The following is a 27019-nucleotide window of genomic DNA, read 5'->3' as shown; positions in this document are numbered from 1 at the left end:
CCCCCCCCCCCATTTACCTACTGTCTCCCCCATCACCCTGCATTCACAAACCGGAATCACCTCGGCTACCCGGAACCACAATCCTCCCGACGTATGGCAAAAAGGGGCACCGATTACCCGCAGATCGTCCTCTCTGGGCTACTTCACTAAACACTATAAGAATCCGGGTGATGCCATGCCACTTGATGTATCAACGACACCCCAGGATTTGCCCGATAATCCTAAAATATCGTTGTGGACACTCCCGGAATCCTTGGTTAAATGAGACTCTGACTAACACTCCTCCCTTATCGATCTATCCCTTTGTCCCCCCTCTTTCCAACCCATCTCCTGGTCTCCTACCCGACATTTAAAAAAAAAAAAAAAAGACACACAAGACACACAGAGAAGGTCTACAGAACACAACAAGTGCAGGAGATAACACACACACACACAGAACACAGTGACAGATATTGTCACACACACAGCTATGAGGAGATATTGCAGATATTGCAGTTCACAGATAACCCAACCCTCAGAGATACGGATTGAGGATCCCCTGGAGTGAATTTTGAATTTCTAGGATTCTGGCCTCTGAAAGAGTCTATTAAATAAAGTATGAAAAACAGCCCTGTGACTCCTGACAATGCACACACATATACTTCCCCCTGCACCTCTACATTACCACAAAAAAACACAAATCACTTACAAAGTTGGAAATGTCCTTCAAGCAGAAATGGTTTATTTTACATCCAATACAATATAATCTACACCAGTCAGCCATAACATTATGACCACTGGGAGGTGAAGTAAATACAATTGACTATCTCACTGCCATGGCTCCTGGAAGTGGGTGGGATATATTAGGCAGCAAGTGAACATTTTGTCTCTGAGGTTGATGTGTTGGAAGCAGAAAAAAATGGGCAAGTGTAAGGATTTGAGCAACTTTGCAAGTGGGGAGTGAAGGCTGGCCTGTGTAATTTAATCCAATAAAATATCTATTGTAGGTCAAATTCTCCAGATCTCAATTCAATTGAGCATCTGTGGGATGTGCTAGAAAAACAAGTCTGATTCATGGAGGCCCTACCTAACAACTTAGAGAACTTAAAAGATCTACTATTGATACCGCTCCAAGCTTTCTCCAGTGATGGACTGAAATCTCAATGCAAATTAGTAAACTAAACATGTGATTATAGTCCATTAGCCACTTCCAGCGGGTTCACATAAATACATGTCATCCGCTGGATGTGGTTATACCATGTTCTTGGTACCGTTTTAAACAGCAGATGATTGCTCTTTAAATACAAGTGATCCAGCATCTGTACAGGCACCAGATCACTTATACAGTGCGGTGCTGTGTGTCGCCCCCTCCGCCACCACAGGTGCCACCGTCTGCTTCCATGGGCCCCACTGTCCCCCTTGCGAGCCCAATACCGGAATGGTGGGTCTCCGCTGGTAGATCGGAGGGAGATCATCTGGCTTCCAGTCGCTGATCTCTGCTCTAATCACTGGACCCAGAAGTGATGTGCATTACATCACTTCCGGTGTCACTGTGCACATTCTCCTGCTCCTAGAGCCAGAAGAAGAAGCTGGTGAAGCAGATCTCCGCTTCATCAGCTTCTTAAGGGTCCCTAGGTGACATTAAGGGTCTGAAAGACCTCTGATGTCTTCATAAAGAGGACCTGTCACATTATATTTGCTATTACATAGGGTCTTTTTGGCCCCTATATGATAGCAATAAATGTAAAGGGTTATTAAACCCTCCCTAGCAAGCAGTAGATATTTGCAAAAAGGTTTTTTTTTTAAAACCACTTTAAAAGAGGTTTAAACTTACCTTACCTGTGTCTTCGCCGGGCGCTCCCAACCAAAAATCTGAAAAATTTGGGGCGGCCGCAAAGGATCTTGGGGCGGGGGCACACGCAGTTTGGATTTTCAGACAAGGAGAGACACAAAGTAAGTCTATGGACAGCGTGCACCCGCATGCAGACACTGTGGGACAGGAAGTGCCAGAGGAGCCAACACTGGATCGTAGAACCACAGTAGCGCTGGAGGGACAGCTGAAAAATACAGGAAAGAAGAAGATGATCGGATTAAGAGACAGAATTTAAGGTAAGTGCTTACACTAACATTGGGGAGGGGGAAAAATGTATCCTTTAATGTCACTTTAAGTGTAAAAAAAAAAATTGTAAAAATTAAAGTAACAGATAAAAAAAATATTTTTAAATGCAAAAAAAGTTTTAAAGCCCCTCGCCTCCCCACGTGTATGCACATACAACACAAACACATGTTGGATGCGCCTATGTGCAAAAATGAAATTTGCTCCACTCATGTTACATATCGCCATGAGTGTCAAAGTAAGAGCAATCATTTTAGGCCCATAAATCACTGTTAACACTAAACTGATGAGCAGTTAAAGTGTCACCTATGGGAAATGTTGGTTATTGTAGTTTTTCGTGGTTTCACGGACACAAGCATTTTTAAGGCTTGACATGTTTGGTATCTATTTACCCGGTGTGAGACCATCTTTTATATTTTACTAAAAAATAATTGGGTATTATATTCTGTTTCTGTGCTCTAGTGTATTTTATCCTAAAAATACTTGTTTGATAAACATTTTCGCAAATACCGTGTGACATACAAAATTGTAACTAGCATTATTTTATTTTACAGGGCCTCTGCTTTCTGAAAATATATAATTGTTTGGGGGTCTGAAGCTGTTTTCTAGCCACAGATTGTATCATGTGTGTGCAAATGTAAGCAATTGCTGCGGGCAGGAACTTTGAAATGCACACAGGGACTATGGGGGGAACAAAAGTAGCCACCCTACAGAAGGAAGGACAGTGTCAGCACAAATTCAGGGATGATTTGAGGTTGTACAGCATAGTGATACACAGATATGCTACATTTTTGTTAATAGTTAAGGTACTTGAATTTATTTTTAAGATTTAACTTCTGAGTTGTGTCACTTTAAATACTGTAGTAACAAAGCTGTTATCAGAGCCATGTAGAGTATCAGAATATTTACTGTCACAGTCATCACTATTTATCTTGCAAAAATGAACCCCATATACTTGTCTCTAGAAATGTTTTTAAAAAAATCACACCCTATCCAGCCTCAGCTGTTCCATTAGCAGTGATTTATACTGTGGTATACTCCCAGCCACACCCTGTTCAGACCTGAGAGGCAGCAATGACAATTTGAAAGAACCATCTGATTGATAGCCTTTTCTGATCCTCAGTCTGGTCAAACATAGTTACATCTACAATTGAATTTTTTGAGATCTCATTGATAAATTTGTGGAGCAACTGTAGGGCCTCAGTCCTGCATTATGAGCCTGAATAGCATGTAGGGTTTTCTTAATAGATGGAGGATATGCTGGCAAGTTTGGATTTAAAAGAACCTAGTTCTGGTGTAACCTTCTTTACTTTTGTTAGCAATATGTATAAAGGTGGCCATACACTCTACAACCATCGCAAGACTTTAGTCTTGCGATGGTTGTACAGGGATTAAAAAAACGTACGATCTGCCTATCTTGGACAGGCAGATCGCACTCTCGATCATCGCAAGCCCGCCCCCCTGAGGGGCGGGCTTCCGATGACCGCAATGCTGAACGGGCAGTGTGCGCACACTGGCCCGCTCGGCATTTGTCTTCCGAGCACCGTTCTAACAAGCCGAGAATCGTACGATTGCCGGCTGGTTTTCGAACATGCTGGGTACAGTACAGTACAGTAGAAACGGTCGCACGTCTCCGTTCACACTGCTCGATTATCGTACGAAAAACCGATCGCGTACGATAATCGTGCAGTGTATGGGCACCTTAAGACTATATTTCTTTGGAATCCCAGAAGGATGAGTATTATGGTAGTTTTACTGTGGTTGATTTTGTTTGAAGCAATAGTTAATTTAGTTGGTAGGGATAGGTCATTTAATTAATTAGCAAGGGTTAATCACCCTAACAACTGGCACAAGACTCTGGTTCAGTTAGGATATAGGGTGTAATTGGAACATTTAACATTGATATATGTCCCTACGTGATTGTCCCTACAATCACTTAGGGACATATATCAGGCAATAATCAATGCTGGTGTTTTTGTTGTTGTTTTGTATAGAGTACAAAAGGATTAGAACCCATGTCAGGTTTGTATTGCTACACACTCCTCTTAACTCTCTTATTTTGCTGGTCACCATTGTCTTCTCGCCAATGGGCCACGGATGGCAAAAATAAACTTCCTGGGGTTGGTTTGACAATGTCTTACTCTATTAAGCACTAAAAAAGTTTGAAATATACATAATCTTTAAACTTAGGTTTGGGTGAAACACTTTAGAAGGAGGAGCCTACAGAGGTGAAAGAGACCACCATATAATATATAATAATATAATATATAATACAATTCAAAACAGGATAGTATTTGGAGCACAGTGTTATTTCTTCATGAGGTTTTTTACAAGTGCTAGTTGGATTTACCAGCATAACCTATGTTCAAAACACGAGGACATGTGGCCACATGAACATTTGCTTAGAGAGGTGCACTTTCTACATAATGCAAGTCAACCTGTTTTTTAAATGAACTGTAATCACCACAAGGCTTACAAGGAAGGTTTTTTGTACATTAGTTGACAAAAATATGGGCCAATTTATAGTAATGTTAAAAATAATCCATGAGGAACAGGGTAGTTAATTCCTTACAGTATCACTTGTATTTGTAAAAAAATAAATAAATAAAACAATTACATTTGGAGAAGCTTGTGTTTTACAAATTACAACTACTACAAGAACAAATTCAAATACTACACACAAGCCAATGTGAGGGCAGTGACAGTATAAAATGCAACAGGTACTTCTGCTTTTTAAAATCTTAGGCACTGTTCAAGGTAGTCTGCACAAATCTTTAATCAATAAAATGAATAGTTGATTTACTATAGGGAGTCTTGGCTACTTAATGTAGTTGATACTGCATTCTGTATACTGTAGATGTGTGAGCAACTCCAAGCTGAAAATAATAGCTAACGACATATCTAATCTAATGTTAAAAGGAAAAATAATTAGTGGAAGACAGATACTGAACACAACCACCAGAATACATTTAAAACTTTGCATATGCATTACTTTTTTATTTTACAGAACTTTAAAAAAGTCAGAAGACATAACCACTGTTAAAGATTTTCTTTATGTACTGTATACTTTATTGTAAGCTACAACATAGTATTGATGCTAGTGTTGATGCTTTATTTGTTTGTACTGTAAACCTAAAGACAGTGAGGGCAATATATCAAAACTGGAGCAGACAAATCTGGAGCAGCTGTGCCTGGCAACCAATCAGCTTCTCTCTTGCATTTTTAAAGCTTAACTAAACAAACTGAAGAGAGAAGCTGATTGGTTGCCAGGCACAGCTGCACCAGATTTTGTCTGCTCCAGGTGTGATAAATTCCCCTCAGTATGTTTAAAGGTGGCTTGCGATCATCGCAAGTACGATCTGCCTATGCAACATAGGCAGATCGTACGTTTTTTTAAGTACCTTACAACCATCGCAAGACAAAAGTCTAGCGATGGTTGTAAGGTGTGTGCTCAGCCTTAAGGTGCCCACACACCTTACAATTTATCTGCAGATTTTCTGTGGTCAGATGGAAAAGGTGCAACAGATTCCTCCATCTACATTAAACTGTGTGGATGGAGGAATCTCCACCTGGGCCAATCTGTTCCACTTTTTCCATCTGACCACAGAAAATCTGCAGATAAAGTGTAAGGTGTGTGGGCACCTTTAGACATGTGCAATTTGTTTCATTCTGAATTGTATTTTGGATAAATATCTGCAAATTCGGACATTTGGATTCACATTTTCTGATAACAAAAATTTCGGATTGCATTTAAACATTTTTACGAATGTCATTCTAAATGAATTTTTGATAAAAATAATTTAAATGAAACAGCATGGAGTCCCCTCCCCAATTCAAACTGGATCCTTTAGAGCTGGTAAGAATTTTATGGGGGACCCCAACACCCAAAAAACCCCTCTAAAATCCCTTACCACAACCTTTATCTGAGCAATAGCCTGGCAGAACAGGAAAGGGGGCGAGAGCGTGCGGCTCCCTCTCCATATCAGACCACATGCCCTCAACATTAGTGATGGGCTTGATGTTCAAATCAAACGTGAGTTTGCCTGCCGAGCTCCCCGCAAGGCACTGTGCCTTGTGAGCCCTGATTGGCTAAAGCCTTGCACCTGACCGCAGGTCAGGTGCAAGACTTTGCCCAATCATAGCTCACCTGTTACAACTGCAAACAGTTGGGCAGAGCTAGCTGTCACTGCTAGCTCTGCCCAAATGTTTACTTGTTGCCGGCATCTGTCAAAATGCCATCCTGCCGTGGGTGTTTGTCGCAAGGGGCAGTGGTCGCCGGGTTTTTAAAATGATTATTTCTATTTTTTATTTTGTCGAGTCATCGTGGACAACCCTGGACGTTGTGATTGACGCTAGATTACGTTGGTGGATCCATTTTTGTGTGTTTTTTTAATGAAAATACCAGTCAAAAACTTGTCTTTTGGTTTTGTTTTTTTCAAATAAAGGATTTTTTCAAAAGTCTGGCCTTTTTTTCTCCCAATTTTATTCAACCCTTTAGTGACTGGGTAGGGGTACAAGTACCCCTTACTCATTCACAAGGGGGGCGCAACTGGGTGAATAAGCCCCCTACCCTCACCACCAATGACTCAGGGCTTCTGGGGAAGAGACCCTTGTGACCCTGGAAAAGCACCCTCCCAGTGCCGAGGGCATATGGCCTGGTATTGCAGGGAGGGGTGTGTCCCCCCCTTTCCTGCCAGGCCTACGCTCAGATCAAGGGTCTGGTATGGGATTTTAGCGGAGACCCCACTTTTTTCCCCCCATTTTGGGGGGGTGGGGTTCCTCCTTAAAATTCCTATCAGACCTTAAATGCTTGGTATGAACTTAAGGGGTAACCCGACACACTTTTTCTTTACATGGGGTCCCTCCTAAAAGTCCTACCAGACCTTGAGGGTCTGGTAGGACTTTTAGGGGTAACTGCACGTTTTTTTTTTGTAATGTCATTTTTTTCTTTAAAAACTTCATTTTTGCTGCATCAGGTTCTATACATTGTACAGATGTGCCACTTTACAGGCAGTTTAAGGGGACCCACCAGGCATGATATTTAAAGGAATGCTTCATTGTTATTGTTTTACTTCAAGTGATGTTAAAATCACTGCTCCTTTAACCACTTCTGGGCCGCAACGCGTCTATTGACGGCGGCTCGCAGAAGTGGTTAAAACAAGAACTGCAGCAGCCGTGTTCTTGGTGTCTTGGTGTCGTTTTTAAAAGCATATGATTGCTGTTAATGTACATCTGTGATCCGGCATCTGTACAGCCACCGGATTGTTTGTACCATGCGCCCCCATCCCGCGCCGCCGTTACCTTCCCTGGGCACCGATGTTCCCGTGCGGCGCCCAGGAGTGGCTCGGTGGGTCTCCCCGCTTCCAGCCACTGATCTCTCCTCCGATCACTGGACCTGGAAAGGATGTGTATTACATCACTTCCGGTGTAACCTGTTACAGCCTCTTGCTCTTAGAGCCAGGAGATGAAGCTGGGGAAGCAGATGTCTGCTTCCTCAGCTTTTTTGGGGTCCCTAGGTGACATTAGGGTTCTGAAAGACACTTGGAAAATAAAAAAAATGCCAAAAAATGTTATTTTTTAAGTCCCCCTGCACCCCACATGCATGCAAATAAACACGGAAACAGGTGTTGGTGCGCCTACATGCGAAAACAACAATCACGCTACACATCGCTGTGAACGTCGGACTGTTAGCAATAATTCTAGGGCCATCAATCATTGTTAGCGCTAAACTAATGAGCGGAAAAAGCGTTTTAAAATGTTCCCTATGGGAAATTTGGGGTATTTACTTTTTTTGCAGCTACGCGGGCGAACGCAATTTTAAGGCTTAAAATTGCGTTCGCCCGTGAAGCCGCAGAAAGTGACACCCAAGGCAAACGCCTTGTTTGCCATGCGGTGGATACGCCCCTGCCTCTTCCCTACAACCCTGGCCCAGTGCTTGAGGGGATCTGGGGGCAGGGGGGCTTATAGTAATCATTTTTTGCTGGCGTCAGGTATTTTTTCTTTTGGCGAGTCAGCGGCCGTCATCCATTGTGATTGATCTGGATCTACATTACTGGAAAATGTTATTGACATTTGGATTACATAGATGGACATTTTTTCTTTTGAATTGTGTTTTTTTCAAGTAAGGGATTTTAGGGGAACCCCACTTTTTTTTTAGTTTTTTTGACATTTGGATCCCCAAAAACTTCTACCAGATCTTAAGGGGGGGGGTGGAGGGCTACGCTGTTTTTTTTTAAATTAGTACTGTTTCTGTCAAAAGTTAAAAAGAAAAATTTCACTTTTTTTCTAATGTCAGTTTGCTGCAATGAAAATAAGTTTGAAAATATAATTTAACTCATCTGAAATTAACAAAAATTATGGATTCATCCAAATCCCAAAATGAGTTGATGAATTGAAAAACTAAAATTACGAAAAATCTGAAATTAAAGCAATTTTTTTGCCGGTGCGTATTTGTCATCATACCCTATTGTATACGGGTTTCTAACACAATTCTTTTTTGTAAATCTGTTGTAAAGTCTCTTACCTGAAGGTCATGTAACTAACTGCACTTCCTATTGCAGTTGGCCAATGGATTTTCCATTTAATAAACCTGATAGGCAGCCCAACAGCCCATACTGAAAAATAGACTTGTGGTTTACATACACTTTACGTTCTTAGTAAAGCACTGCTTAGTAATCCTCTAAAATACACTGGTCACCCCAATACCCAAAAAACCCTCACTGGACCCCACCAACCTTAACAATCTCAGACTAATCTCCTTTTTCCCAATTACCTCCACACTCCTAGAATGCTTAATCTACAACTGTCTGAGCCACCACCATGAATTTAAGTATGCCTGAATATTATTTTCGTATATTCGGGCATATAATACATTTGTTAATTCGTACTAATCGCAGAATCAACTGGATTTTGTTGATTTGCAGGTTCCACCGAATCCAAATGCACTTGTCTACTCACTAATGACTTACTAACTGCTAAGAACAATGGCCACTGCTACTTACTCTTGCTATTAGATCTTTATCTTAATAATCATTTATGAAGCCATCCACAACTCTGCCCTGGCTATATCTCCAACCTTGTTTCAAAGTATCACCCTAACCATCTGGTCCACTCTTCCAAATACCTCCTGCTCTCTTGCTCCCTTTATCAACTCCTCCAAAGCTTGTCTCCATGACTTCTCTAGAGTCTCTCTCATCCTCTGGAACTTCTTACCCAAAGCTGTCCATCTATCTCCTACTATGACTGCCTTTAGGTGATCCCTAAAGACTCATCTCTTCAAGGAAGCCTATCCCGCCTCAAACTAACCACTGAACTATCACTTTCTCAAACAATTCATCCCCATACCTCCTTGTGTATCATTTACCCCTCCCTTTTAGATTATAAGCTTCCATGAGCAAGGCCCTCCTTACCATCTTCTCTTGTATTGTAATTATGTCTTCCTTATAATGTAAAGTGCTGTGTAAACTGTTGGCGCTATATACATTATATAATAATAATATTATTATTATGGGTCCTGTTATCCTCTGCCTGAGACTTATTAAAGCTCATGAAAAGCTTTAAACATCCAATTTCTGTGATGCTATATACAGGACATAAAGGATAATTTAATAGGGAAAGGCAAAAAAGAGAGATATCTGTTAAAAAATCAGTCAAGGCAACAGGACTTGCTGTATTATTCTTGAAGATGTTTCACTGGACATCTGACCAGCTTTCTCAATTCACAATTACTTGTACAAAAAATTATCTGGGAATAAATATGGTGTATGTCGCACCAATCCACATAATCTGTTAGTGTTAATTGCATTTGCATAATTGGAGTCTAGGAGGTGTTAATAACCTGCCCAGAGAAATTCCAAGAGAATTTTGGTACAATTCATTCTGAATTGAGAAAGCTGGTCGGATGTCCAGTGAATTGTATTCAAGAAAAATACAGCAAGTCCAGTTGTCTTGACTGATTTCTTTTACAGATATACCATCACCTGGATGAATGAGAACCTTCACAAACAAAAAAAGAGAGTTTTATCTTCCCTAAATGTCAATGTTATCTGCGAGAATTTATCAACATTTCAAAAGTTTGTCAAATTGAAAGTGTTTTGGTGGCTTTTAAAAGTACAATAAGCTTTCAATGGCCCTTAAGGGTCAGAGAAGCCCCTTTTAACTATCCTGGACCCATTCTTGAGACAAAAAATGTCCCCCTATTATTTTACATTTTTCCCACAAAGCAAAAAAATGGAGAAAAGTGCACAAAAAGGAAAAAACACAAATACAAACAACACTAAATAAAACCAACAAAATTATCCTAATACTACACTGATTGGATAATATGGAGGTATGTGTTTATTCCTGGAATAGTTAATTGTTTTTAATTACAATTTGCTACTCCTCAGTTGAAGTTTATCTTTTAAATTTTTTCCCAAAGTCTCAGAGATTGGGAGGCATTTGCATTAATACATATTATGTTGAGGTTAACTTCGGAATATCCACTGATATTACCTTGATTAAAAGTGACACTAAACTGTAGTAGTGGCTGTATATCCTCAAATCATCTCTGAATTGGTGCTGCCACTTTCCTTCCTTCTGGAAGATGGCTACTTTTGTTCCTCGTGGCCCCTGTGTGTGTTGTAAAGTAGCCACTGCTTTAAGCTCACTCCCATGATAGACTAAAATTTCAATACAAAATAAGTGACCAAAACCTGAGATTGTAGTTCATCATGGGAGTGAGCTTGGAGCCGTGGCTTCTTTACAACATACATAGGGACCATGGGGAACAAAGGTATTCACCATCCAGAAAGAAAAGCAGTGACATCACCAATCTGGATATGATTTGAGGATCTACAGCCGAGTGATACACAAATACAATTTTGTTATTAGTTAAGGTACTGGAATGCTTTTTTAAGATTTAACCTGAGTTTATTGTCACTTTAAACCATGCAATCAAAAAAGTAAATTCCTTCAAAACCAAAATGGCTAGTCACTGCATATTGGAAATGTTACCAGTTGAATTGGAGAGCACTGGGCAGACTATATTCCTCCCTCCAAAATAACAAACGCTTTAAGATTGCCTTCTTTGTATAGCTAATATGAATATTAAAGTTGCATGTTGCCAAAAATATTACATTTTAAAAAATATGGCAAGCTTAGAACAAACCACAGGGCGTTGTATAGTGAGGTCTGAAGTGGCTAACCTGGGCACACTTTAGAGCTGAAGATCTGTTTAAGACATGTATTATCAAGGTGCAGTTGTCTGGGTAAGGGGATTTGGGACCCATCATAAAGTATATTATTGAGTTTAGTGTGAAGAAGGTTAATTCGGAATCTAGCAGGATAAATCAAGAAGGATGTAAAGAAAGTACATAGTTTTGAGGATTAGTTCCCATCAGTCAGCTGGGGCAAGGTGTTGAATCTGGAAAAATATTGGCTACACAGATTTGAGGAAGTTTTTCACATCACTAGATACACTATATCATACATTTCCCTAATCAGTAAAAGCTTTAAATATGCCTTATTATTAAAGAGAGTCCTTGCCCAGCACCATGAATTATTTACTTCAAGTGTTGTGCAATGTCAAGTAGCTTCAAGCTCTTTGGTACTTGAGATCCATTCCCCCCTGTTGGAACAAGGTGCTTCTAAACATGAAACTCCCATCTGATAACCATCTGTTCTTTTTTAAGGTAAGTACTCAACATGTCAAGGATTTCCTTAAATGATCCTTCAATATATAAGTCATTAATGACAATTTAGCCATAATTCATAATGTAAGAGGTAAAGATCAATTAATTTGCTCTTATGATGTAAGTTAACCTTCTCTGAGTGTGTCCTGGCATAAAATCAAAAGGCTGCATGTGTTATATGATATGATCATTTTGTTTTTCTACAATAATAAATACAAAATATTTTTATGTGTCTGATATTTGAACAGATTTTTACAATATTTGCACCTAAAGTCATTTTATAATACAGCTGAAAACCTTCCATTATTAGAAGATATTTATTTTAATTTATTCAAATACTGATGGCCCATTTCTCCATTGTACTTAACCTGCAATGCCAAAATATGTGAAATAATTAGCTCTTAGGAAACCTATATAGGCTTAGTGATATTTAATATAACATTGTTTCTTGTTTGTTTTCATAATTTCCCTTCCACCATCTTGCTTACTTTACCCAGAGAAATTGATAGGACCAGGCAGCCTACTATGTGGCTCAGAGCTATAGTGACTTGTGAATTAGCAAAATATGCAAGCAATGTTTGCATTGCGTATTCATTATTACATTGTAACAATATTTGTACCATGTGTTTTACTTCATTTTGGATGTGGGATAGGAACTAAAAGTTGACCTTCTATGACAAACAGAAGGTCTGCTTTATTGACATCCCTTCCCCCAAACACAAATAGCGGTCAGCGCTTACCATTCATTAATGAAAGGGTTAACCTTTTTCAGACACCCGCTACCTTAATATCGGGTGTCTGAGAGTCAAAGCAGAGCCGCAAACATGCCGGCAAAAGCCGGCATTCTGACAGCTCGTATAGATCTAGAGAGATATCTCTCAGATCGTATAGTGGCTTTTTTTATCACTTTCAGGAATAGATACATAGTGTATCTATTCCTGAAAGAAGAATGTTTCAGTTTTCTGATTGTTGTTGGAACATTCAAGAAAACCTTTAATTAGTGACAGCTGAATCCTGAACTGCTACAGGATCAGTGTCACTAACTTATTATTGGCAGTTCTGGAGTTTGAAACAGCCTAATAACCAAAAATGTATTAATTTATCTAGCAGTAATAGTGAGATTAATTCACAATGACTGCTTGATATAATTAAATAAAAAATGTAAAAGTTTTAAAAAAATAGTGAAAAGTGTAAAAAAATTAAAAATAGTGAAAAGTGTAAAAAAATTAAAAATAGTGAAAAGTGTAAAGAAAAAAAAAAGTGTAAAAAAATAAAAAAATAAAAGGACAAATAAATGCATGTATTTATTGCATTTTTTTTAGCTATGCTGGTTTTGTAAAAAAAATACTACAAATCAAAACTGGGAAAAAAGTGTTTTTTCTTACGTTTTTTCCTCTTTTTTTAAATATTTTATTTGTCCTAAGTGAGGCGTTAGACACACATATGTGATATAAATATGTAGCCCTATCTGTCCTCTAAAAAACAATATGTAATATGTGTGGGTGCACTTTGTAAGAAAGTATATTACTGATGTGGAAAAATCACACAGCAAAAATGTCAAAAGTGTGTCAGTCATTTACGAACAGAAACTAAAAACAAGCTCAGTCATGAAGGGGTTAAAGTAAACAGTGGCCCTGATTATGCTTCTGGAAATAAATACAGGGCATGCTGGTCATGCAGTTTACTACAATGTCACATACTGAAAGAAATATGTTATTTTTTATAACAACATAAACTTCATCATGTTGGTCTATGCAGGTGGCAATAAATCAACATTTGTTCTCCTTTGCATTGACATTTAGAGTCTTGCTGGATATATTTTTGATTTATAGAATAACATAGGTCTGCTAGGCTTCCTGAATTCCAAAGGTAGTCTTAAAATGTAGAGAAACCTTATACTGGGGCTGATGTAGCAAACAACAACAAGAAAATGCCTTGTTGTCCACAATGCACCAGGAGTCCTTGTTTATTTTCAGACCTGGAAATGAAAGTTGGAAGCTGATGGTTATGGGCAACATGACATATTTTTAATAGCACACTATTTGCATCAGCCCCATTATCCCAGTTGGAAGTTTTATTTAAGAAAGTAACTTTGCATAGTTACTTTGATTGTTATATTTATTATAAAGCAGCTTGCCTTGATTGATTGATTTTTTTTTTCCAGCAAGTGTCATCTGTCATCGTGTTCCATTCACAAGCTATGATTAAGTGAGAAAGCTGTTCTTTGCTGATATGAAGGGTAGTGTGTTAACTACTCTTTTTCATTAAAAATTCAGACAAGGGAAAAGCAATGAAAGTAAACAAAATAACCATCTCTGTTTCCGCAGGACATGGTTTGGGATTAGAAAATATGTTTTCAGTTTAATTCCTCACCCTCCCTATTAGCAACTCCATCTGTTGTCTGCTATAGGAATTGTGTGATCAGAGCAATGTTAGCCACATGCTGAAGAGTAACTTTTAGTTCATTAGCCATAATTTTAAGAAATCAAAGACTAGGCATTCTAAAGCATTTTTTCATTCTTCCAACACGTTTTAATACAGTCGAGGAGCGTTTTATTGTTTTTAAACTACAACCTAAGTTGCCAGGTGTTAAATACCTTACACTTCAGAAAAATCTTATAGGTGCACCTTCCCTTATACTGAGTAGGCTATTTTAGCATTATCAAAGACATGCAAATTATTTTTGCATTTAATTTAGCTTTGACTCAATGGTGTTAGATTCCTAAAGATAAAGTTTGATAGTAACTGATACTTAGACTAATAATACAATAATAGCTTTCTAGAGTGTATCTTAGCAATTAATAATTCTGTTCCAGACAGTGGCGACTCTAGGAACAATATGTAGGGGGGGCACATAAGATACAACAGTCAAATCTGGGGGGGCACTAATAATTTTCATTGCATGTCGCAACCGCTGGCCACCGATGAGCTGATTTAATTGCAGATGGCATCGGCACCCCGCGTTTGCGACATTTAGTCCAACGCCGCCCACAATCCCGCATACCGCAACGGCCGAGCGCCGATGCCATTTGCAATTTAATCTGCTCTCGACGTCCGGCAGTTGTGGAATACAGCATGGACTGACTGGCAACTTTTAGCCCAGGGGGCAAGTACAACCCAGAGGCCCATGATAACTTAGCCCACCCTCCAGCTCTGCCTGTTCCCCCCGCCCCCAGCTTGCCACTTTTGGCATCCATGTAACACTAGTGTGAATGGTCGTGTGATGTGAGGACTATTGATGGGCTTGGGCGTGTTCGCAACTCCACGTGCCGAGCCCACCAGGAAGCTGACAGCGCCAATCACAGGTACTGAGACATTATCCAAGTCCTCAGCTGCAGAGGTCGGAATTTGTCTCAGTGCCTGTGATTGGCGCTGTCACCTTCCTAGCGGGCTCGGCACATTGAGCTGCGAACACGCCCGAGCCCATCACTAGTGAGGACTCAGTAAATCCATGAAAGGGGTGATTGGCTGGGGGAAGGTGCTCTCCTCCCACTGTGCTCCCTACATGGTTCTGGCCTTACTCCGCTCCATGTCTGGTACTTAGGCACTTTCACCCACTGTAGACTGCCGATGGCTATTTTGTAAATTGTAGGATGGTTTTATAGAAAATTAGCCAAAAGGAGGAACTTTATATTCTATGAAAAAAAGCCCCATAGTAAGCCCTGTCCTGCATGTCTGTAGAATACATAATCATTATGGTCACTGAGGTAGCAGTCACTGTATAAAACTTTATTAGTTGTTGCAGCTGCCTATGGTTACGGATAATAATATTTGTACCACTGGGTGAAATGAGTCCAAAGAGAATACTAATGACTATGACTTTGCAATAGCTTATCAACTGCAGCTTTTATATTTCCAGGCTACAAAGCTGGACACCATAGTTATTTTTTCACATATTTGGTGTCTGATTATTTACCTAATGACCATTAATAGCAGATTTATGGTAGCGCATATTGGTTTATTTAGGATGAAGGAGTGCACATGGATTTTTAACATATCTTACTTTGGATTTTATCCCATTTAAAAAAAAGGTACAACATCAAACACATACACCTTATATATGGTATTAAACATTTATGTGTACCCATTTTGTATGCACATGGATGTGAATTTAAAAAATGAGTGCCTTCCAACTTAAATGACTTTAGTCATAACACCATGAAAATTCTATTAAACACTATCAATTACTAATTGTGTTACTTTTCTCAACTGCTAAGCATCTTGTTTAGGAACAGAGAACTCCTACATCTAATACTGATAGAAAATTATAAATCTAACCTGGATTTGTATTCCCCTTTTATCAGCATACACATGAGCTATTGGAGTGGAGAAGCACAATACTGGTAGAAGCTGATTCAGAAAGTGCATCACATACACTTGGAATTATGTAGGTATATTACACAATCATTTTGAAATTACCTTTCTTATGTGCATTCCATTGCATGGTGCTTGCAGCATGGTTACAAAAAAGCATTGATCTATATGAATAACTGGCAATATTATATTACTTATAGTAGATATTTGAAACAGATGATTCAGATTTTTTAACATTCTATTTTGTTCATCCTGTACACACACACCAACACCCCCAAACATATCATTCACTTACATTAACCACTTGAGTACCCATGCCTTTGTCTCCCTAAATCCCCTATTTATCTGTTAACAATTTTTGAACACTTTCTTTCTATACTGAGGGATGGAGACCTGATCCAGAATCCCCATGCAGCAGCACATCACTTCTAGTAGTGATGTAATCAGCAGTATCTACTGCTGTATGGAGAGGATGTCAAGAACAACTTCACTGTGGAAGCGTGGTTTTGCTTTCACTTCTGCCGTGATGAGCCAATCAGGAGTGATCATAATCATGAGTTCCACCCAAACTTTAGCTGTTCACGAAAATCTGATAATCTATTGTGATTATTCTCTGCCATAGCAACCATTGCCAATAAAGCACATTCTAGCCACTGATCTCTGGTTCAGGTTAGAAGGGCTAATCATGGGGTTTTATCAAGTACCATAAGTACTATCCTTGTCACACTCCTTACCGATATGTCCCTTGTAGTGGGGGGTGCTCGCAGTGACCGCGGATGGCGCAGCGGATGTCAGCAAAAATGTAGAAATGTCACCAGCACACCAATCACAGACAGATATGCATATCTGTGTGTGTGTCACAGCAGTATTTTCAGTTGCTTTTTGGCAGCTGTAGCCCACATTTTTTAATGTTTTAATTTTTGTTTTCTTTCGGTAAAGTTTAAAAAAGGAGGTATGATGCATTGTTTATTAAATTATTTAAAGACTGCACACTATAATATTCTGTGTTCTTTTTTCGCAGTAAAATACATACACTGATTTTTTTCTATTTGAAAGGTTGGTTTGTGTGAGTCAACTTAACAATGTGGCTTAGTTATTGTTTTCAAAAACAATACATTTCCTTACTCCAGTATTTTGTAGCTCTTTTTTAATAGCTGGGCTTTTTGCGTCCTGCTGATGGACTAGTAAAAGTGTATTTTAAGACACTGAATGTACGCAGTACAATATTTAAGGTGTTTTTTTTCTATGAATAAAGTTCTTAATTTAAAAAATACACTACAATTTTTCATTTTATAATGGCTGTTGGGGGGGAACTTTTAAATATTAGGCATAGTACAAATACCTAAATGCTGAGCACAAAAAAATAATTTATGTGACTGTATTCACTCTTAAGCTGCCTGTACACCTTACAACCATCGCATGACTTTCGTTGTGCGATGGTTGTAAGCTCATTAAAATTTTGTGCGATCTGCCCATCTTGGAGGCAGATCATACTTGCATTCGTCGCAAGCCCTCCCCGCTTAGGGGAAGGCTTCCGATTATTGCAGTGCTGAGCGGGCAGTGTGCGCTTGCGCACACTGGCCCGCGCAGCATGCGTCTTCCGACCACACCACCAACCCGCCGAAAATCATACGATTTTCGCCAGGTTTTCCAGCGTGCTCGGAAGATGAAAGTCGTGCGACCTTACAGTAGAAGCGTAATAAGTACTATCCTTGTCGCACTCCTTACCGATATGTCCCTTGAAGTGGGGGGTGACCGCGGATGGCGCCGCGAATGTCAGCAATCAATTGCTTACAGTAGAAGAGGTCGCATGCTGCCCACACACCTGCCGATTATCGTACGATAATCGACAGGTGTATGGGCACTTAATGGTGATTTCTCTATTTTACAATGAATGGTGGGGTCCTGGTCCAAATGATTACAAATTTGCCACATTGCAAAAATCCCTTGGTGGAATTTGTAAATTTATATCACTGTAAGGTTTTTTAGATTTGCAATGGATGATGGGCATCCTGCACAAAATGGGGCCTAGCACAGTTTATTTAATAGCGCATATGTAGGCACTGCAACAGTTTTCAGGTGTTGTTGTTAATTAAACAAATACATGATACTATTACTTTTATAAATAAAAATCTGATAAAATGATCTGTCATTCCTGATAAAAATGTGGCCTGGGAATTGTACATACAATCACTACAATATATGCCTTTTTCTGTAAAACAATACACTATAGTTTTGATGTCATGCTTAACCCCCCCCTGGTACTTTTCTCTCAAACCATGGCATATTAAAGTTATTGATAATGTCTGAATTAAGTTGATGTCCTGTCAGGGAAATACATATAAGTGCAGGTACAAATACCTGCCATCACCATTACCAGTGGACCCAAATTATGATGCAATATTGCGACATTGGAGATGAATACATACAGACACCAAGGATATGATGAAGCTAGTCTGGTTTATTACAAAATTGCATTAACATGTACAGTAGGATGTACATAATGCATATAACTTCTGATCATTGGTCAACTTCAGATGGCAGTAATGACTTCATTGGGACTTTTCAGATATTTCAGTAACTTGGCATGGTGCCTTTGTCACAAGTTCCTTAGTGTTGTCTAGAAATTCAGAAGTCCCAATTTTTTCAAACACTCCTATGTCTCAAAACCAGATGTATGTCTCAAGATGCTCCAGACATTCCAAACTGATGGTAAAACATAAACAGAATAAAATAGACCCAATGTTAAAAAATATATGTTTACAAAGTCTTATAATTAATTTATTGATGCCATTTTTATGATGCCATCAATATGATGCCATTGTTCTTTCTCCCTAATAAGCTGACAAGTAATAGTCAGATTTTTATATTTAGTGCAGCATATGTTTCCATCATATGTGTACTACAAGAGATTCAATGTATGTATAGTCCAGGGGTAGGTATAGGTTTGTTAGTAACTGTGGCTCTCTCTATGCACTCAAGTAGTGTAAATCATAGCAGTGTGTAATAAAATATTGAAAACAGTAAGTTTGATTAAATCTGTCATGCGTAAAATAATCAAAATGTATTGTTTAACATGTTTGTCTATATGTCAGCTTATTATTAAAAAGAGAGGGATTTTTATAAAAGCGTATATATGTCTTAAAAAACAAAGTACACATTTTATGGGTAGGCAAATTAGTTATTGTCAAGTTGACTAATACCTACTAATTTGGTACATTTTGATCTGGGTTTCTACGTTTCAATGATCTCAGATTTTTAACGGGTCATATTTTAACCTGTTGCAGCACCACTATGTTCAGTGGTGTTGCCTTTTGCTTAGCATCTTTCGGACAGATGGTACATGAGTACCTAGTATTCCAGTATCAAGTATATTTTTACTGATTTGTGCACAGCAACAAACTTTCCCGCTGCATGCTACTTTATATTTTCTCCCTTCTCAGTCTCAGCTTCTTCAGCTGTGAAAAGTTAAGATCTGGGTTAGTAGCAGTGTCACAATATAAAAAGTTAAATACATTTTAAAATAAATAAAAAAAATGAATGTTGTAATTTAATAGATTAGTGCAGGGGTAGACAGCCTCAGAACTTCAGCTGTTGTGACATGATAGGATTTGTAGTTTCACCACAGCTGGAGTGCTGAGGTTTCCCACCCCTGGATTAGTGTGTAGGTATACATTGAGACAGATTACCTTAGTTGATTTCCTTTAATCTTAAGTTATCTAATTTGGTTATATACTATGTTAGCATTAAACTAAGGTTAAGATAACTAATTTGATAAATGCTTAATGTGGAAATTTTAAATTTACACAATTGTTTATTGACCACATTGCACAAATGTACAATATTTTTTTTAAAGCTGTGCATATCCTTGGTCTCTAATCAGAATTCATAGAAAATATATTTTATTAAAAATATTTGAGTATTATTAGTCATGCCAAATATTTTATTCATGAAAGACACACACATACATAGGTTGAATTAGATGGGCCTGTGTCTTAATTCAGCCTTACTTACTATGTCAAAACACATTTCTTGACATAGTCTAACCTACTTACATACATAACTTTCAAAAGAATATTTAACGGATTACTACAACACACTATCTGGTATAATACTGCCAAATTAAAAGTCACACTGGGCAGTTTAGATGACTTAACTTTAGAGCAAAAGATACCTTGGATCAACTAAGGTACTTCTTTCACAATTTCAATTAGATGCATAGATTTACCTTTCAAAATGAGCATGCTTGTTCCAAATCATATAATACCTAATATAATATCCAATAAACCTAATAAATTAAACAAAACTAAAGCATAGCAGACCTGAACTATGCAACTTCAGCGACAGGTTAGCATTAGCATATTCCATATTTCTATCTAGATAGGTTCCTTTGTGTGCTTGGTTGCTTGGATGGACTTGCATATACATACTTACAGTTTCACACTTGGAGATATTAGATATACAAAAGTGCTCTTATCAATAATATAATTTGACCAGTCTGAGAACAAAGACCCTACATATAAAAACATTGCAGATTGCAGTAGATACCACTTTTTTAGTTTGCTCTGACAGGGGTAGCAGGCAAGATAATGCTGCGGATTCTTTTTTCAATAATGTTTAGCACAAAAACACGATATAACAGTGCACCATCATATAACACAGTAATGTATATAGTAATAGTATGTAAAGACCCACAATTCCTTGTACTCATATGTTTATGTTATTGCCCTACACATACACTTACAGGTGACAAACAGGGATTGTGATTAAAACTTTTGTTTAATAAAGCAGGTATGATCTATATTCAATATGCATGGGATTCTCTAATTGTAGTTGCTGAATACTTGCTTGTTCTTTGAGATCACAAAATCACTGTATACCCAAATATTTGTTTCTTTATGCCCCAGTACTATTTTTTTAATATTTTTTTACAAAACTGTTTTTTGGACATCAAAGAAAATGTGCCATACTAGCCAAAGTATAAGTGGGTATTGTGGGTTTTCAAAAAGCACCCTAGAATTTTTTACTAATGAATGTAAAAAGATTGTGAAGTATAGGTGCAAAACTGTGAACGCTGCAACTTTATTCACAGTGGCTTAGTGGGTAGAAATTGCAGCACTGAGGTCCTCCAACTGAATCTCAGTCAGGACACTATATGCATTTAGTTTGCATTTTCTCCCTGTGATTGCATAGGTTTCCTACAACATTCCAAAGACATGCTAGTAGGCAAATTACCTGGTTAAATTGGCCCTTAATATGTGTACGCATGCATGTGAGATAGGGACCTTAAGGTGCCCATACACCTTACAACCCTCGCAAGACTTTGCGAGTGTTGTAAGGTGTGCGTGTGTGCACACCTTACAACGGGCAGTGTGCGTGTGTGCACACTGGCCCGTTCGGCAGTTGTTGAACAAGCAGGCCACTAACTAGCCGAGAATTGTACGATTCCCGGTCGGTTTTCCAGCCTACTTGTTCGACGGAAGAGGTGCGACCGTACAGTAGAAACGGTTGCACGCTTTCCATACACTGCACGATCATACGATCGCGGGATTTCCCGCGATTCTCGTACAGTGTATGGGCACCTTTAGATTGAAAGCCCCTTGAGAGCAGGGACTGATGTGAATGCCTATTATGTAAAGTGCTGAGTAAATTGTCGGTACTTCATAAATACCTGTATAAAAAAAGAAGATATGTTCGAACTGTTAAATTTTCAGGACAAGCCTTTTGAAAGATCAAAATCATGACTTTAAAATGTTGTTCTCTAAAAGCCTCAAAGATCACAACAAAGACTCTACAATCGGGTCTCAGCCTGTTTCTAATAGCTTAGGTAGAAACACCTGCTGATTGTGTACATTAGAAGGATAGCAACCTGCCAAGATCTTCTCTTATATAAACTCCCACTACCCGTAAAGTTATTCATTCTCTAAGATCCTCATCGATCACAACAAATACTGTACAGTTGGGCCTCAGCTTGTTTCTAACAGCTTAGAAACACCTGCTAGTTGCATACATTAAAAGGCTGGCAACCTGCCAAGCTCTTCTCTCATATAAAAGCCCACTAACTGTGCTGTGAACTCTGAAAATTAATTTCCCCACAATGCTTATAGTTACAAAGAGGAATAGGGACTTATTTTAATGTGCATTTACTGCTTGTCAAAAATGTGTAAATACCTAAGTCTGTATAATCTAAGTACAGATTCACTTTAAAAGTGAACTGTTTGTGCATATCAAAAATGTATTTTGGAATTTGTATCACATAACTGTTTTTTTCCATCATTTTATTGAGTGCATATGTAAACTGGTTTATTCTATTTACACACTCTTAACTTAAACCATATTTCTAAAAAAATTATACATAAATTTATAAATAATTATACATCTCTATAAAAATTCTGCTACTGAGAATACGGTTGTATAAATAATGTTTTCTTTCTGCTGAACATGTACCAACAAAAAGTGACAGAACCTGCACCTGTAAGTTAGGCAACTTTAATGTATTTTCTGAGTCTATGTAGTAACTTCTTTTAAGTGCCCTAATGGGTCCTGTACATACCTTTTATATATACAAAAATTCTAGGCTGCTGTAATATATGTCAGCTTTATTACCCTCCTGATATTGTCAAAGGTTGGTTCTCCAAAGGATGGACAAGTTTACTGGCTAGTGAGAACATATGGTAAATGAAAGTGACACATCAGTGTCAAATCTGTTAGTATTTGATATGGTATTGAAATGTTTATTTTAAATGCACTTAAAATGTCAGGAAGACAGAAATGTATTCCCCACATGCATACTATCATTTTATTTATATATACTGTATATGCAGCACTAATCATTGGCATATGAGTAGCAGCAACGGCTGGAGAATGATACTGTTAGCAGTGTTTGCTGCAGAGCTATCCTTCTCTTCAAAACTAGGGTTGTGGTTGGGCAGGAAGATTTAGAAGTTGTGTGTGTAATATATATATTGTGAAGTTGGGGAGCTCACAGAGCACTCGCACAGCATTTCTCCATCAACAAAAAGTCTTTATTTTTCTTTTAACAGCAGGTAATCACGACATCCAACATAAAGAAAGCTGGTCTTCAGCAGAATATACATATAGTGGCTCACCAAGTCGTATCACACACTCACGGTCTCCCAGTTTTTCAATAGTTCTCTATTGCAGCACTGCTGCTCCGGCCTCAATCCGCAGGGCCACGGTCTGGTTCCTCCAGACCACCTCAATACTGTGCTATCCTGCAGCTCCCTGCTGCACTGGCCTCCACACTGACTCCCAGGTGGCAATCTCCTGTCTCCCAGGTGGGTCCCTGAACAAATCCCAGCACCCTCTTCATGAGGGATGTACATAGGTGCATAATCACTATTAAAGGCATGGACCCATGGAATGGAGATTTCGTCCCACCCAGAGCTCTAAGAAATCTCCTGGCTCCAGGATCCCAACTAGGATCGAGAAAACAAGGAAAGGACTGAAAAGGCAGTCCTTTCCTGGTACAAGTTATTTATTCCTGGAGCCACTCAGCCCCTCTGGCTGAGAATCCTGGGTCACTTTGAGGCCACATAACACAGTGGTATTGCCACGCAATGCCACATATCCCCCCCCCCCTTTGTTCCAATCCGGAGGAGTGGACACACAAGCCTAGATCTTACGTCTGGGCACTTCCCACCATTTTTTTTCTATACTTCCAGCAGGGACAGTTCTTTACTTCAAACAAAGTCACACCAGTCTTTCCCTCCATAAAGCTACCGTCCATATTCCCGGTGTCACTTCTTTGGTTAGTCATCTCCACATTGTCACAGTCAGTCTCCATAACTTCAGTCCAACTCAGCGGGATAGTCCTGTTATGGTCACCCATCCTATGCCAAATGGCAGTCTCATTGGTGACACACTCGGCTTCTTTGCTACCCATGTTCTGGAGGTTTCTGTCACGCAGCTGCCTTAATCTGTGACACACTCGGCTTCTTTGCTACCCATGTTCTGGAGGTTTCTGTCAAGCAGCTGACTTAATCCCTCCTCATGGTTGTGGGCTGTCACTTTACTAGCGGTCTCCATACGAACACCCTCAGTATTGTTATCAGTCTCCTTGCAGGTAATTTCTGTGCAATTTCTAAATACTTCGTCCATGATGGTCTCTCTAAAGTCAGTCAAGGTCACCCAGGTACAAGTCTCTTTACTGTCACCCTCATGATGACCTTTGTCAGTCAGGTCATTGGGGTCTCTACATTCCCATGCTGTCACCTCACCGATAATCTCCCCTGTAGCACACTCAATGCTAGCGTCCTTGTCGTTGCTCCTGGCAACTATACCTTCATGATTTACCCAACAGTATAACCTTTTCCTGGTTGGCTGTGTTAGCCAGATCATTACAACTCTGTAATACATAGTTACCAGCAGTGTTATAATTGTCAATATCCCATTTAACCCTTTCATGCATGTCTTCATTTGGTGGAGCAGGGTCTGTAGAGTCCTCAGATACCATGGAGTGGTCATCTCCAAAGGCAACCTTGCCGACCGTCACATCTACTGACAACTGCTCCGACCACTGACCATCATCAACATCTTTGCCGTTGTGAATGTCATCACAGACAATATCTGACAAAGAAACACATGACTCAGCATCATCAGTTATTTTACCATTTGCTTTCAAGTTGGTTACATTAACCTCAGGGGTTCCCTGTACCATTTCTGCAGCTTTCTGATCAGGACACCTCTCTTGGGCCTCCTTTGGGAAAACCACTGCTTCCGTACATGCGTTTTCTACAACCAGGCTAACAGTCCCTTGGTCAGGAATCGCAGAAATGGTCTCTGCCCCAGTGTTGCACCCAGAGACCCCCTTTAACATTGACAATATGCTTTCTGCCAGACTATTCCAGTCAATCCTATCTGTGATCCCCTCAAAGGCGCACTGCAACTTGGGATTTGTCTGAGAGGGATGCACAGAAGTTTCTGGCAGCTGAACATTAACCCCTTCACCTGTTAACTCCTCGCTTGCCACAACAGGTGAAGTATCCCCCTCTTCATATACACCCTGCTGCTTCCCCACATCTATATCACAGTGAGCTGGTGGCACTATATAATCCAGCTGAACCTTATCTAGATTATACGGTCCAGCAGCATCACCCTTACAGTTTACGTTTTTAGCCACAAAAGGTTGTACTATCACTTCTAGAGGGGAAGTCAGCAGTTCTGTAATTAACTCAGGTCCAGGCCTTTTCTCATTACCATGAGTTAATTCCCCTTGAACACTGCAACTTGATAGTTCTGCAACAATGTGACACGAAAGGCCGGCACCACAGCTATCCTGGGAAACCTGTGGCTCCAATCTCTTGAGCCCCACTGAGGTTTCTGAGGATACTTCTGTTGCCCCCATCCTGGCTGCTACAGTAGACAAGACATTTTCATTATCATTGTACAGCCAGTCAAAATATGCATTCAATGAAACCAGCATATCATTGCATGCATTTTTAACACTTGCCTCCCCATTATTTAATGCACGGTGTAGAGGCAAGTCTCTCTCAAAATGTCCCCTGATTCACGCAGCTGGCATCACACTCAGCTCACGCACAAGGTTGCAATCAGTCTCTTCGATTACATCATTTTTAGTAGACAGTTGATACAAGTCAGTCTTACCACCCCTCTCAGGCACCATGGTTGACTTCACTTGAGAGCGCTGGATCTGGGCTGACACTGTCCACTTCTCTCTGTCGCCCCCTGCAACTCTTCTCCACATTGCTAGGGGCAACTGCAGACACATCAACAGAGCCTGGGCTTGCAGGTTCCCTCTCATGCCCACCAGAAACTCCAGGGGTACTCCATAGCACAGGGCATGTTGCAATCCCATACCCTCGTTGGCCACACTCCAGGCAAGGAGATGGCTGTGGTGGGCCCCACAGCTCAGGGCATGTCACCATATTATGCCCGTGCTGGCCACACACTCCACAAGGTGCAAGCCGACTTTTTAATGAACTTTCTGTCAGATCACGACGAAGCTCACACAGGTTAAGCTGAACCACATCTTTGCGATTTTTCACTCCCGGCGACACTCTTCCATTGGTTGCTATGGGAGATGACACTTTCCCTCCAGACACTCGCTGGCCATGCTGGACTCGGTCTCTGAGCGACACATCCTTCCCAGTTGCTATTGGAGATGGCAATCTCCCTCTGGACGTTTGCTGGCTCACTTGGCCACGCTTGATACTCTCTCCAGGCATATTTGCTTGGCCCCACTCCTCTGCAGGCGACCTCCGTGGCAAGCAGTCAGCAATCCTGCATTCACTGGCAGTGCGTTTGACACCTGCGCACCTGCTGGGCCAATGTCCATACCCTTGCTCCTTCTGAGCAGGCTTCTCAGTTGCTGGGGTCGAGGCTGCACAGAGCTGGTTGTACCAGTTAACAGCAGACTGAAACACTGGCACATCTTTCTCGGTCACTGGTGCAGCTTCCACATATGGCGTTATGCCTTCCAGCCACCATGCTTCTGCGAGCATCTTTGCGTAACGTTCCTTTCTTTTTGAGGGACCCATCACAGCATACACTCAGCAAAATAGAGCACTGCTCCTTTAGGAGTCTCACTTGTCTCATTCAGCATGCAATACACAAAAACTTCTTTTGCAGGGACTCAGTCTCTGCCCACGTTAAATAGCAGGCACACTTGTGTCAAAGAGGAGGATCTGATGCTTATCATATAAAAAAGTACGACATTTTACTGAGGCCCTGCCACAACACTGCTGTCATACCCTTCTCTATAAGAGAAAAAGCCAAGGTTTGATTCACCAAAAGGGTTCAGTGAATCTATACAAAATTTGAGTTATAAAATCTACAGTGAACCTCAAGTCAATGGATAGTTAGTGAATTGTATCAAGCAATTTTGCCTCCTGTGGGGCTGCTGGTAAAAGCTAAAGCCAAAAAATAGGATAGATACATGGAAATGGCTGGGGGGGGG

The 27019-nt window shown here is 39.8% G+C and overlaps 1 protein-coding gene across 1 annotated transcript in view; it reads left to right on the top strand.

Annotated features, from left to right (window-relative positions):
- The window catches only part of LOC108796710 (cadherin-12-like), a gene marked incomplete at its 3' end in the record, with an annotated part of 109396 nt that overhangs the window by 3252 nt on the left and 79125 nt on the right, over positions 1-27019 (top strand). The window contains exon 2 of the mRNA XM_018568218.1: positions 16071-16153. The remainder of the gene's footprint in view (positions 1-16070; positions 16154-27019) is intronic.

The sequence above is a fragment of the Nanorana parkeri genome, unplaced genomic scaffold, assembly GCF_000935625.1.
Source record: "Nanorana parkeri isolate BGI_ZX_2015 unplaced genomic scaffold, ASM93562v1 scaffold1156, whole genome shotgun sequence".
NCBI lineage: Eukaryota > Metazoa > Chordata > Amphibia > Anura > Dicroglossidae > Nanorana > Nanorana parkeri.
This window is presented reverse-complemented; position numbering and strand designations above follow the sequence as displayed.